This window comes from Sciurus carolinensis, unplaced genomic scaffold (genome assembly GCF_902686445.1).
Source record: "Sciurus carolinensis unplaced genomic scaffold, mSciCar1.2, whole genome shotgun sequence".
Classification (NCBI taxonomy): domain Eukaryota; kingdom Metazoa; phylum Chordata; class Mammalia; order Rodentia; family Sciuridae; genus Sciurus; species Sciurus carolinensis.
This window is the reverse complement of record NW_025920168.1, coordinates 539,644-555,157: the sequence shown is the minus strand read 5'-3', so window position 1 is coordinate 555,157 and position 15,514 is coordinate 539,644. Positions and strand designations below refer to the sequence as shown.

Sequence of the window (15,514 nt, the reverse complement as noted above, 5' to 3'; positions counted from 1 at the left end):
TCTTTTACCTTTGGTTTATCATGGAAGGCTTTTATTTCTTCACCAATTCAGAAGCTTAATTTTGATGGGTATTGATTCTTGACTGGCATTCATTTTTTCAGAACTTGGTATATATTATATAGGACCTCATAGCTTTGAGGGTCTGGGTTGAGAAATCATCTGGGATCCAGATTGGTTTCCTTCTAAATGTGATTAGTCATTATTCTCTGTCAGCCTTTAAATTCTATCCTTATTCTCTATGTTAGGCATTTTCATAATACTCTAACTTGGTGTGCGTCTGTTTCAGTTTTGTATATTTGAGGTCCTGTAAGTCTCCTTTACTTGATTTTCAATGTTATTCTTTAGGTGTGGGATATTTCCTCATATTGTTTCATTGAAAAGATGGTGCATTCCTTGGTGTCTATCTCCAAGCCTTTTTTCATCCTGAAAAATCTTAAATTTGGTCTTTTCATGTTATCCCATATTTCATGGAACTTCTGGTCATGCCTCTTAACATCTTTTCTCCATGGTCAACTTTATTTTCAAGATTATATATCTTGTTTTCATTGCCTGAAACTCAATCTTCCAATTGATCTACTCTGTTGGTAATGCATTACACTGAATTTTTAATTTGGTTTTTGATACCTTCATTTTGAGGATTTTTGCATTTTTTTCAGAATCTCTATCTCTTTACTGAAGTGATGTTTATTTCCTTTATTATCACTCTGAATTTGCTCCTCACTTCATTTACCTCACACATCCTTTAACTATGTGCATTCTAAACTGCTGACATTTCTTCAGTGCTGTCAATGGATTCTGTTATTGGAGTATCTTGGTTTGTTTGGGTAATTTGTTCCCTTGCTTTTTCATGCTATCTGTGTATGTACACATCTACTCAGCTTATAGTATGGATCTGAGGTGGTACAGTTTCTACCCTGTAGACTTACAGTGTCCCTGAAGATTTCCAGTGCCTCACCATTTATGGGGAGACAAATAATAATATCAACCAATGCAAACAATATGCAGCATTAAACCAAATAGTTCCTGCTACTATGTCTACAGTGATAGTTATCAGAATAAACAGAAATGACATGATCTACTATCCTCTACAATAAAAACAACAAGTTTGCAAAACTGTTTACAATTTGAATGGTTAATAAGGTGAAAACAGAATTGATATAGGATGTAACAATTATGAGGGGAAAACCTTAAATCTGATCTCTTCACACTATCCTACATTTTTGGGGAGTTCTATTCATGGTCTCCTAACATAATCTCTCAAATTTATTTTCAAAAGTATATATTTTGTCTTCATTGTCTGAAAGTCAATCTTCCAAGTGACCTAGTCTGTTTCTGCTGTGTTTTATTGAATTTTAAATGTGGTTTGTTGATTCCTTTATTTCAAGGATTTTTGCATTTTTTCTCAGAATCTTTTTATTGAAGTGATCTTTTACTTCGTGTATTTTCTCTCTGATTTCACTCCTCATTCCTTAGCTAACAGATTAATTTCACTATACACATTCTGAACTCCTCTCACATTCCTTCTACTGTGGTGTCAATGGAGTACCTTTGAATGTTTGGAGAAATTTGTTCCCTTACTTTTTCATGTGGTTTGTGTGTCTTCCCATCTAACTGTATGGGTCCGAAGCAGAACAGTTTTTACCCTGTGGACTTGTAGTGTCCCTAAATGTTTCCAGTACTTCAAAGTTTGTGGGGAAGCAAATAATAGCAACAGAGAAAGCAAAAAATATAGAGCATTAAGCCAAATAATTGCTGCTCTTATATCTGCAATGTTAATTGACACTATAAACAGAAATGATATGATCAGTTATTGCCTATGATAAAAATGGTAACCTTGCAAATGGGTTTAAAATTTCAAGTGGTGTACAGGGAGAGAACAGAAGTGATATAGAGTGTGATGATTTTGAGGGAGCAGTAGCAAATTTAGAAATAATTAAAGAAAGGATGAAAGTGAAAACAATAGAATTGGGCTGGTAGCAGAAGACAAGAGAGAAAGTGAATCAAAGGAAACAAAAAAGTAAGAGAAAAAATCTATATATGAAGTAAAAAGTAAAAAAAAATTAAAAGAATATAATACAATGTAGAACAGAAAATATACCAATCAAACTTCCCAGTCCTGAAAAAACTGAAAAGCAACTGCCTTCAAAAGTGCTAGAAATGAGAAAAATACAAATGTGAATATGTACAAATGTTGGTGAAACATTCAGATCAAAATGAGACATAGAAAAGAGAAAAGAAAAAAAAAAGAGAAAATACTCAATGAATGGTTAAAGAATTGCTTTCATTGGAGTTTAAAAGATTCTCTTCTTCTATTCTCATCAGTGTTTGGTGGAGTCATCTGGATTGGGATATCTCACTCTCCAGGTGGATGGCTGGACTGTAAATCATATACTGAAGGTGAAAATGCTGTATTTGTGGTTTAGGCTTAGGTGGGCTCTAGGTTCTTTGCTGAATGCCAATAGGTATGGAGATTTTAAATCAGTGCCCCTCATGGCCCAGCAATTGCCAGTCCACACCAGAAGACTACACCCCAGTGAACTTCCCTGTATTCCCCTCGTGTGGTTGAGGACCAAACTCTTAGTCCACTTCATCACCCATGACCCCACATTTCTTGGCTTGGGCTCAGTCTCCAAAATCAATCTGTCCTGCTGACATCCTTCTGCATTTCTGACCAGGCATGTCTCTCCCTGCTGGGCCTAGCACTAGGCAGTTTGTAGGGCATGGGTATGGAGATGGATGGGTTTCCACAACCAGTTGTCCCTCTATAAACCTCCCTCTACATTTTATTTTATTACTGTCACTTAGGCATAGTCTATGTCATGCTCTGTGGGTTTCCCCGATCTGTATTTTAGGCCAAACCTTGGTTTTCCAGGAATTGGCTCCCCCATGAATAAACCCTGTGCCATGACTGCAAAATGGTTTCTTCCTATATCTTCTGCCTGCAACCAACAGAGATGGTGGCTTCTTTCCTGCATAAAGATACTGTGCAGTGTGACTCCCAGTTTAGTTGGGTGGTACCAGACATGCCTCAGGTCTCCTAACTATGCTTTTTCCTTTAATTTTCTTATCTGTCCACTTTGCTCTTGGAGGGACCACTCTGGCTGGTGCAACTGACAGGGGTGGCAGCTGTGCCCTAAGGATTTCTTAATTATTTTATTATATCCTACATCCTCAGTACCTAACCTGCTCTGAATGCCCAGTATTACATTCATTTAAAGCCCTCCCCCCATTTTTTCTGTGGATGCTGACTTCTCTGGCTGCTTCAGGTGGGGAGTTGTGATTTCAGACAAACAGTTTGAGTTTCCCTTTTAGGAATATTTTGGGTCATTTGGGGGGTCCATGGTAAAATTTAAGTTTGGAAAGAATAGTCTGTGAGTCACCTGACAGATGAGTGCTTCTATGACAGGAATAAGACATGATTACTAGAATGAGATAAATACAAAATAATTGGTGCAGCATCTGGAATATGTGAATGAATATCACGATGATGATAGAAACCAGTAATTTTCAACAGGAGGTATAAGAATTAAAATCATGTTCCCATGAGAAGACCAGAGAAGACATGGCCTCTATTTGGGAAGGCAAATCTTTAAGGATATTTGTTCAATTTCAGAGTTATCAGGAATTTGATAAAACATTTAATTTTTATAATGTCATAGAAACCCCAATAAGATGTAGTTAAGATACTTAATGTCTTCTCATTTTTGTAAAATACCTTTTTATATGCATTTCTTCTGTGTTTAGTAGATAGCCCTTTATTTCTGTCACTTAGAGATAAATAGCCATGTTAAATACAGATTAAGTATGCCTATGTAGGAGATTAGAAAGATTTGTAGAATTAAATTGATGTATAAAATGCTTTTGAATCTGATAGAATTTTTTGATAGATATTAGGCACTCCTGTCCAGAAATTCTTCTTTCAGAGACTGTAGCTCCATTTGCTATTGGTTAGGTTGACACAAGTGCACATCTTAAGTTACATGAGAAGAAATATTGTCTTTTGTTAAATGCCCAGATAGGGCTCTCTTTTCATTATAACTTGCTTTGCTAGATGTTTGAGAACAAGCTGATTGAAATCACTTTGTTAGCCTTCAACAGATTAATGGATAAAGAAAATATGGTATATATACATGATGGATTATTATTCAGCCATAAAGAAGAAAGACTTTATGACATTTGTCAGTAAATTGAAGGACCTGGAGACTATCATGATAAGTTGAATAACACAGTGCCCAAAAGCCAAAGTGTGAATGTTTTCTCCAATATGTGGAAGCTAATCCAAAATAAGCGGTGGAAGAACAAAACAAAACAAACAAAACAAAACAGTAGAAGAAAGATCAAAATAGACAAAGGAGAATGAAGGGAAGAGAGGAAGGGAGTGATAAGAGAGGAAAAGTCAGTGGAATAAATCTGACCTAAATTTTCTATGTATATGAATGTACCTCAGTGAATCTTACCATGATGTTCTCACACAAGACACTAACTTTGAAAAGCTTACCAAAATGGACAAAAAATCAGTAGAGAAGAGGAAAGGGAACAGAGGGAGGGAGGAGGTGAGGGGAAAGAGAAGTACTGGATAATGAATTAGGACAAATTTTACCGCAAGTTTTATAATTATATGAAAATGAATACTATTGTCATATAACTAAAAAGAAGTAATAAAAATAAAAAGAACATGGTGTATCATAATTAAAATAACAAAATAGCATTTATCTAAAAAACATAGAAAAATCATTTTACAACTTTAGTGTCCCTTTGTGATAAAAACTCACTACAAATTGCACACAAGAGGATTTACATCAATGCCTTAAAGGCATTGAATAATAGCTCACAGAAAATGTCATCCTCACTTGTGGAAATTTTAAAGCTCTTTTTCTAAGAATTGGAAGAAGGTAATCTCAACTCACAATAGCCAAATTACATTACCAGATCAGTTGCCCAATGAGACGATCCATTAAAGACAACATGCTATACACACAGTGGAGCTTCACTCTGCCAAATAGAAGAAGAAAATTATGTTATTTACTCATAAATGGATGGACCTTAACAGAATCATACGAAGTAAAGTAAGTCAGAAATGAAAAGTCAAATGGTGAATATTTTCTCTCATAGCTAGAGAGAAATAAGAGATTACTTTTTAAAAAATTGGCTCTAATTAGTTATACATGACAGAATGCACCTTGGTATACCATATATAGATGGAGGATAATTTCTCATTCTTATATATACATAAAGAAAATGTGATAGATATATATATATGTGATATATATATAAAATGTGATACATATATATGTGTGTGTGTGTGTGTATATACATACATGTAATACATATGAAATTTTTAATCCATTCATCTGTTGAAGGGCACCTATGTTGGCAACATATTTTAGCTATTGTGACTTGAGTTGGTATAAACATTGATATGGCTGCCTCACTGTAACATGCTTATTTTAAATCCTTGGGGTATAAACCAAGGAGTGGGATAACTGTGTCAAATGGTGGTTACCATCTAAGTTTTCTGAGGAATCTCCATACTGCTTTCCAGAGTGGTTGCCCCAGTTTGCAGACCCACCAACAGTGTATGAGTGGACCCTTTCCACGCATCATCACCAACCCTTATTGTTCCTTGTTTTATTTATAATTGCCAATCTATCTGGGGTGAGATAAAATCTTAGTGTAGTTTTAATTTGCATTTCTCTAATTGCTAGAGATGTTGAACATTTTCTTATATATTTGTTTGATCAATTGTGTTTTTTCCGTGAAATGTCTGTTCAGTTTCTTTGTTCATTTATTGATTAGGTTATTTGGGTTCCTCAGTGTTAAGTTTTTTTGTTTTTTTTGTATATACTGGAGACAAACACTGTATCTCAGGTGCAATGGTAAAGATTTTATCCGATTCTGTAGGCTCTCTCTTCACATTCTTGAGTTGTTCCTCTTCTGTGAAGAAGCTTTTGTTCGATATCATCTCATTTATTGACTCTTGATTTTAATTCTTGGGTTTTAGGAACCTTGTGGAGGAATTTGGTTTGTAAGCTGACAAGATGGAAATTTTGGCACAATTTTCTTCTCCTAGGTGCAGGGTTCGTGGTTTAATGCCTAGAGCACTGTGAGTTGAGTTTTGTGCAGGGTGAGGGATAGAGGTTTAATTTCATTTTGTTACAAATGGTTTTCTAATTTTTCCAGCACCATTTGTTGAATAGGTTATCATTTCTCCACTGAACATTTTTGGCCCCTTTGTCTAGTATGAGATAATTCCATTTAGGTGAGTTTGTCTCTTTGTCTTCTACTCTGTACCATTGGTCTTCATGTCTTTTTGGTGCCATTTTTGTTACTATGGCTCAGTAGTAGAGATTAAGGCCTGGTATTGTGATGCCTGATGCTTCACTCTTGCTAAGGCTTGCATTTGCTATTCGGGATCTCTTATTTTTCCAAATTAATTCCATGATTAATTTTTTTTTGGGGGGAGTACAGGGGATTGAACTCAGGGGCACTCGACTACTGTTCCATTTCCCCAGTCCTACTTGATATTTTATTTAGAGACCAGGTCTCACTGAGTTGCTTAGCACTCAGTGAGTGCCTCACTTTTGCTGAGGCTGGTTTTGAACTCAAGATCTTCCTGCCTTAGCCTCTCAAGCCACTGGGATTACATTAATGTGCCGCAGAAATGGTCATCATTACTTTTTCTATTCCCTTGAAGAATCTCATTGGTATTTTAAAGAAAATTGCATTAAATCTGTAGAACTGTTCAGGTAGTTTGGACATTTTGACAATACTAATTCTGTCTATCCAAGAGCATGGGTTATCTTTCCATCTTCTAAGGTCTTCCTCAATTTCTTTCTTTAAAGTTCTATAATTTTCATTTTAGAGGACTTTCGTCTCTTTTGTTGGATTGATTCCCAGGTATTTTATTCTTTTTGAGACTATCGTGAATGAGGAACTTTTCCTAATTTCTCTTTCAGTAGATACAGCACTAACGTATAGGAACACATTTGATTTAAGGGTGTTGATTTTATATCCTGCTACTTGATTGCATTCACTTATTAGTTCTAGAAGTTTTCTGGTGCATTTTTTTCTGGTGGAATTTTTTTGGATCCTCTAAATATAGAATCATGTCATCAGCAAATAGTTGTAGTTTGAGTTTTTCTTTTCCTATTTGTATCCTTTTATTTCTTTCTCCTCTCTAATTGCTCTGGTTGGGGTTGCAAGGATGATATTGAATAAAAGTCGTGAAGGAGGGCATCCCTGTCTTGTTCCAGTTCTTAGAGGAAACACTTTCTATTTTTCTCAATTTAGAATGATGTTGACCTTGGGTTTAGCATATGTAGTTTTTATGATATTGAGGCATGTTCCTACTATCCTGCCATGACCTGACAGCCAAACTCATGGTACCAGCAAGGGGTCATGAGGTATTTAGTAAAATGCATACACATGGATAATGTAGATAGCTGAGATCAAGGAGAACACTGCTCTCTGATGGAGAATCAGTGTCTAAGGAGCTACTCCGGCAATTTTATTAATATATGTCTCATAATCAAGTTAAAGTCTACACAAGAATTATTCTTTGTGCTCAAGAAAGTTACAGAAATAGAAACAATTATGGAGCTTTTCCACAGTTGCAATGTGCAATGTCAGGAGCTATGTGCAGCACTCAAGAAATGTATTGTCTAAAGTTACTGCTAAGCAAGAAGGCTCAGGAGTAGCAGTGCTGATGAAACACTGTGGTTATCTTGCATGAGAATTCCTGTATCCATGGGAGCTCTGTGCCTGAGAAAATGTAAAAGCTGATAAATGCTTCCACAGAATCTCCTCAGGTTGGTCATCAACATAGCATAAATCCTTGACATGAAGGGATCAAACACCAAATTAAAAATTCATGGAAAGCATCACCAATGGAAGAGATCACTGGGAAGAATGAGTTTCAGGCAGTGGAGATAAAATACATGCTCTTGAAATTAAAGTTTACTGTGCAGAAAAGACATTAAGAGACCATGAACAGGAATTCCAAGAAGTGTAGGGTAACCCAAAAAGATCAAATTTAGGATTCATCACAGTAGTTGAAGTCTTTGAGATACAAACCAAAGAAATGCTTAACATTTTCAATGAAATAATGATAGTAACTTACCCAAACCTAAAGAATGAAATGGAAAAGCAAATACAGGAGGCATACAGGGCTCCCAATATACAAAATTACAACAGACCATCAAGAAGGCACATTGCTATGAAAATCTCATACAGAATAAGGATAGAGATTTAAAGTCTGCCATAGAAAAATGACAGAACATATTTAGTGAAACAAATGTGGATTGCAGCTAATTTCTCAATCCAGACCCTCAAAACTAGGATGTCTTGGAATAATATGTACCAACTTCAGAATGAAAATGGATGACAGTCAAGAATACTATATACTCACAAAAATTAAGCTTCAGAATTGACAAAGTAATAAAAGTTGTCCATGGTATTGAAGAGTTTTAAAAATTCACAACTAGAAAGTACACACTAGAAAACATACTCAATAAGCTATTTCATGAAGAAGAAATGGGGAAAAAGTGAAAAACAGCAAAGGGAGGAACTACACTAGAAGAATAGTCAATCAAAGGAGGATTTAATTCAAATTAAACATAGAAATAAATGAAAATGGCAGTGAATGAAAATAATTTCTCAATAATAACATTGTGTGTAAATGGCCTAAACTCATCAATGAAAAGACATAGATGGGCAGATTTGATTAAAACCAAGACATTGCAAAATGCTGTCTCCAAGAGCTTCATCTCCTAAGGGGGAAAAAGAAAACACAGACTAAAGGTTAAAGGATAAAAAAATCATTAATATGGATCACATAAAGAAATGAGATTTCTACCTCATATCTCAGAAGGTGGACTTCAACTCAAAATTAATCAGAAGGAGCAAAGAAGGTCATTTCATACTGCTTAAGGGAATTATACATCAACAAGTCATGACAATCATAAATATTTATTCCCCAAACAATGGAGCAACTTCAAGAATCAAATAGACCACAACACAATAATACTGGGTGACATGAACACACCTATCTCACCAATGGATATCCTCCAAACAAAAACTAAATAAGTAATAGAAATAAAAATACAATGAATAATTGAGACTTAACAGACATACATAAATATTTCATCCATAAGTAAGTGAATACACTTTCTTCTCATCAGCACAAGATTCCTACTATAACATGGATTTTTATCTTAGTCCACAAATCAATTCTTAGTCAACTCAAATAAAGCAGAGATATTGTCTTGTATTCTACCAGAACACAATGGGATGAAATTAGAGATGAATGATAAAATGAAAAGTAGAAGCTGCTCTAACACCAGAAGACTAAACAATATGCTATTGAATGACCAGTGGATAGCAGAAGAAATCAGGAATGAAAAAAAATGCATAGATATAAATGAGAATAACAGCACAACATATCAAAATCTCTAAGTCACGATCATGGAAGGGTTAAGAGGAAAGTTCATTGCATTAAACTCATTCAAGAAAAGAATAGAGAGTCAAAAAAAAAATCTAACATTATATCTCAAAACCCTAGAAGTACAAGAACAAATCAATACCAAAAGCAGGATAAGACAGGAAGTAACTTAAATCACAGCTAAAATTAATTATATTGAAACAAATATTCAAAGAATTGATGAAACAAAATTGATTCATTGAAAAAGTAAATAAAATTGATAAATCCTTAGCCATATAAATGAATAGAAAAGAGAAAAAACAAATAATTAAAATTCATGATGAAAAAGGAAATATAATGGACACTAAAGAAATACAGATGGTAATCAGAAACTATTTTGAAAATTTATACTCTAATAAAATAGAAAATCTTGAAGCATTGACAGATTTCTAGAGATATATGACCTACCCAAATTGAATCAGGACATAAAAAAGTTATTTTTTATTATTTGCTCTAAGTAGTTATCCCTGACAGCAGAATGCATTTTGACTCATTGTACACAAATGGACAGCAACATTTTGTTTCTCTGGTAGTACATAATGCAGAGGCACACCATTCATAGAATACATGTACATTAGGTTACAATTTTCATCTCATCCCACCATCATTCCCACCTCCATTCCCCTCCCATTCCCTCACTCCCCTCTGCCTAATACAAATTTCTTGCATTCCTTGCTTCCCCCTCCCATTATGAATCAACATCCATATAATTAGAGAAAACATTTGGTCATTTGTTTTGGGTGATTGGTGTGTTTTGCTTAGTATGGATTTCTCCAACTCTAACCATTTACTTGCGAATGCCATAATTTCATTCTTTTTTAAGACTGAGAAATATTTCTTGGTGTATATATATCACAGTTCCTTCATCCATTCATCAATTGAAAGACATCTCATCACATTTTCTTTATCCATTCATCTGTTGAAGGTCACCTAGATTGGTTCCATAGCTTAGCTATTGTGAATTGTGCTTAGCTAGAAACATTGATGTGGTTGTGTCACTCTTGTATATCGATTTTGAACCCTTTGGACGTATACCAAGTAGTGGGATAGCAGAGTTATGTGGTGGTTCCATTCCTAGTTTTTTGGTGGATCTCCGTGCTGCTTTCCAAAGTGTTTGCACTAATTTGCAGACACACCAACCATGTATGAGTGTGACCTTTTCACCACATTTTCACCATCACTTATTGTTATTTGTATTCTTTTTTTTATTTGTTCTTTTTAGCTAAACAAAACAGTAGAATATATTTTTTCATATTATAGATACATAGAATAAAAAATAATCTAATTAGGATCCTATTTTTGTGGTTGTGTATGATGCGGCATTACCTTGGTTGTGTATCCAAATACAGGGCTAAGAAAGTTTTGTCTGATTGATTCTGTTGTCCTTCCTGTTTCCCTCCCTTCTCCCTTCCATTCATTTCCCTTTGCCTAATCCAATGAACTTCTATTCTTCCCCTTCCCACACTGCCTGCTTGTGGGTTCATATCCACATATCAGAGAACATTTGGCCTTTGTTTGGATTTTGGGGGCTGGCTTATTTCACTTAGCATGATATTTTTCCATTCCATCCATTTATGGACAAATTCCATAATTTCATTCTCATTCATGACTGAGTAATGTTCTATTGTGTATGTATACCACATTTTCTTTACCATTCATCCGTTGAAGGACACCAAAGTTTTCCACAGTTTAGCTATTGTGAATTGAGCTAATATCAACATTGATGTGGCTGTGTCACTGTAGTATGCTGATTTTAAGTCCTTTGGTTATACACTGATAGGGTCAAGTGGTGGTTTCATTGAAAGGTTTATACAGAATCTCCATATTGTTTTCCAGAATGGTTGCACCAATTTGGAGCCCCAGCAGGTCTCCCACAATCTTTGCCAATATTATTATTACTGGTATTCTTGACATTTGCCATTCAAACTAGAGTGAGATGGAATCTCAGTGCATTTTAAATTTTCATTTCTCTAGTTGCTAGAGATGAACATCTTTTCACATATTTCTTGACCATTTCTATTTCTTCTTCTGTGAACTACCTGTTCGTTGCCCATTTCATGATTGAATTATTATTTTTAATGTTAAGTTTTTTGAGTTCTTTATATATCCTGAAGACTAACTCTCTATCTAAGGTGCAGGTTGGAATGACTTTCTCCAATTCTGTAGGCCCCAGGTTCACCTTATTGATTGTTTCCTTTGCTGTGAGGCAGTGTTTTAGTTTAATACCATTCCATTTATTGATTCTTGATTTTACTGATTTGCACTTTAATAGTCTTGGTGATGAAGTCAGTTCCTAAGCTGACATGATGGGGAGGTGGGCCTACTTTTTATTCTAGTAAGTTCAGGGTGTCTGATCTAATACCTAGGTCCTTGATCCACTTTGAGTTTTATGCAGGGTGAGTGAAAGGGGTCTAATGTGTTTTTGCTACATATGGATTTCCAGTTTTCCCACCACCATTTGGTGAATCACTACCTTTTCTCCAATGTATTTTTATGGCACCTTTCTCTATTATGAGGTAACTGTATTTATGTGATTGTGCCTCTGTTTCTTCTATTCTATACCACTGGTCTTCATTTCTGTTTTAGGGCCAATACTATGCTGTGTTTTCTGCTCCAGCTCTATAGTATAATTTTTTTTGGAGTGGTGGGTACTGGGGATTGAACTCAAGGGCTCCTGAATACTCAGCCACATCTCCAGTCCTATTTTATTTAGAGACAGGGTCTCATTGACTTGTTTAATGCCTTATTTTTGCTGAGGCTAGCTTTCAACTCACAATTCTCTAGCCTCAGTCTCCTGAGTGGCAATTGCCACCATGCTCAGCTGTAGTATAATTTAAGGTCTGGTATTGTGATGCCTCCTCATTCATTTTTCTCACTGAGAATTGCTTTGGCTATTCTGGGTCCCTTATTTTTCTTTTTTTCTTTAAGCAAAATGTTTTATTGACTCTATGTCACCTGGGATTAATTACGTGCATTTATGTTTTATGATATTTTATTTTATTGAGAAAAAAGATAAATTATTATAGACTTTTAACTTTCATATATTTGCTGCTCTGGATGGGATAATGTTCCAGTCTCTCCCCTGCTGTGTGTGCTTCAGGGTTTCAACTCATCAATAAAAGGTATATGCCCCAAATTTACATTAGCTGCCATAGACTTCTGGCCAGAAACAAAAAATTTTTGCAAATTTATGACATCAGTGTTAACCACCAAGTCAATTTGCTGAAGAAGCGTGGATGGTGGTATGTAAGAGCCAGCAGGTAGAGCCTGGGATTTAACCCTTGAAGGCCATCTTGGACAAGATGGCACCTGGTAGTGAGCCAAAGGGCACTGGATACCAAAATAAGGAAGTACCCAAAAAGTTTGCTTGCCTACTAGTTCCTTGGAGACATAGGACGTGTTAACGCCAGGCTCTAGGATTCGCTATCTAATATCATGCCGCGCATGGAGAGCTCGTGATTTCAAATAGTTCTATGCTGACATTCCTCTGCATGCTCTCCTGTGTGAGAGAAAGTTTTGCTATAATTGGTGGATAAGCTCAGAGCTTGGGGGAGAAGAGAGGGAGAGGGAAGAAGAAGGGAGATAGGGGGAGAACTAAGGAGGCAAGAAAACAGGGAGGACACAATAAATCTCATCAACTAAAGATTGGTGGTGTCTCCTTTCTCCACGCTGGTTCTGCTGGATGGAACATTTAATTTCATCCAGGAAGCCCTCAGGAAACTCCACTGACATTAGGTATCCAGCTTTCAGTTTGTTCTTGGCAACCTGGATATCTGCACTGGGAAGGTTTTCTTGAGCAGTCATTTGTACTTGGTTATAGGCAGCCTTGATAACATCTCCAGCAGCCGCAGCCTGGGAGATAGTGTAAATTCCAAGGAGCCCAGATCCGAGTAACTGGCATGGAAAGCAGAAACATCAAATGACTGGTGATTACCTTTGGCAACAGCCTGGTACAGGATGCTAGTGGCATTTTTACCCCTCTTGACATGTGGTCCAGCACCAAGGACATGCTGAAGACCACTGAATTCATGTGCTTCTGCAACTCCTATGGAACACTTTCTGCTACAACAGCAGAATGGACAACACTGTGTCCATTTTGTTCTCAAATTTCACCTCTGTGATATTTGGTCTTTGCACTAGATAAACCAAGCCCACCCCTCATGTTGAGAATCTGTTCAACAACTTGTTTTAAAACAGGATGGCTCACACCAAGCCCAACCAAAGCCACTCTTGTGCTTGTAAAATGGTTCTGAACAAAGCGATATAACTCTTCTGATTTTACTTTTTCAATCCTATAGTCAAGACAGCACAATGAATTAACTAAGGCATTCCGGTAAGCAGCAGCATGCAAATTTATCATGAGATGAACCTGTGGATTCTGAAAAGCCACAGTTTTGTTAATCTTTAACTGAGACTGAAGGGCAGCCACTTCCCAAAGATGAAATTCTGGTGCTGTAATGACATTAAGTAGGTCTCAATTCAATGTCAACATCATCCCACAGGCACTCTTAATTTGCAGTCACACTTAATTTGCCACCAACTGCTTCAATTCCCTGGGTTATCTTGAAAGATGAAGCACCTTTTGTAGTTAAACTGGATGCAAGATGCAGTGAATGAGAGGTTTCTATATTGCTGGGGTCCTCATATCTACTGCCTGTTTAATGAACAAACCAATTCTTAATGCCAGAGCATAGTTTTCCAGAGAAGCAATTACCAAACCATTTGGTAATTTGGTAAACTCAAGGTCCTGAGGATATACAGGAACTCCTGCAGGGGCAGCTGTGCCTTTAATTTTGGGGACAAATTTGAGGGAATAAAATTTTGAGAAGGACCTGGCTCTGGTCAGTAGTTTCATGGCTCAGGTGTGCTCTGACCCATGGTCACTGTGGCTTAAAGGCAGGCAAGATGGTGGTGGAGTTTATTTGTACAATGAATATCATGATTTCTGTTTCTATTTCTATCAAGAACATCATTGAGATTTTTGTAATAGGAATTGTATTAAATCTGTGTGGTGCTTTTAGTAGGATGGCTATTTTGACAATATTAATTGGGCCTATCGAAGAACATGGAAGGTCTTTCCATTTTCTGAGGTCATCTTCAAGATCTTTCTTTAGTGTTCTGTAGTTTTCATTGTAGAAAATCTCTTTTGTAAGATTGATTCACAAGTGTTTTGTATTTTTCTTTGAGGTTACTGTGAAGAGGATAATTCCCCTAAGTTTTGTTTGAGCAGATATGTCATTGGTGTATAGGAATGCATTTGATTTATTGCTGTTCTTTTTATATCCTAATACTTTGCTGAGTTTGCTTATGAATTCTAGATGATATCTTGTGGATTTTGGTGACCATCTCTATAGAATTATGTCATCAGCAAATGGGAATAATTAGAGTTGTTTTTACTCTTCTGTCTAATTGCTCTGGCTAGAGTTTCAAGGACTAAACTGGATAGGAGTGGTGAAATAGTTCATCCCTTTCTTGTTGTAGTTTTGAGAGGAAATTCTTTCCATTTTTATCCATTGAGAATGATATTGACCTTGGGTTTAGCATAAGTAGCTTTTAAAATGTTGAAGTATGTTTCTACACTCCCTAGTTTTTCTAGTGTTTGGAACATAAATAGATGCTGCATTTGGTCAAAAGAATTTTCTGAATTTATTATGATAATGATGTGATTCTTATCTTCAAGTCAATCAATATGGTGAATTATGCTTATTGATTTTTGTATGTTGAACCAATCTTGCATCCCTGGGATAACCCCCACTTGATTATGGAGCACTATCTTTTTCATATGTTTTTGTATGCAACTTGCAAGAATTTTAATGAGAATTTTTGTATCTATGTTCATGAGCGATATTGGTCTGAAGTTTTCTTTTCTTGGTGTGTCTTTCTGGTTTTTGTATCAGGGTGATAGTAGCTTCATAAAATGGGATTGGAAGGGTTCTGTACTGTTCTATTTCATGGAATAATTTGAGGCAATTTGGTGTAGGTTCTTCTTTGAAGGTGTGACAGAACTCAGTGAGACTCCATCTAGTCCTGGGTTTT

At 36.0% G+C, this 15,514-nt stretch overlaps 1 pseudogene; it reads right to left on the bottom strand.

Annotated features, from left to right (window-relative positions):
• Positions 1-12,574: 12,574 nt before the first annotated feature.
• Positions 12,575-14,333, bottom strand: LOC124974684 (cytochrome b-c1 complex subunit 2, mitochondrial-like; annotated as a pseudogene).
• Positions 14,334-15,514: the final 1,181 nt, after the last annotated feature.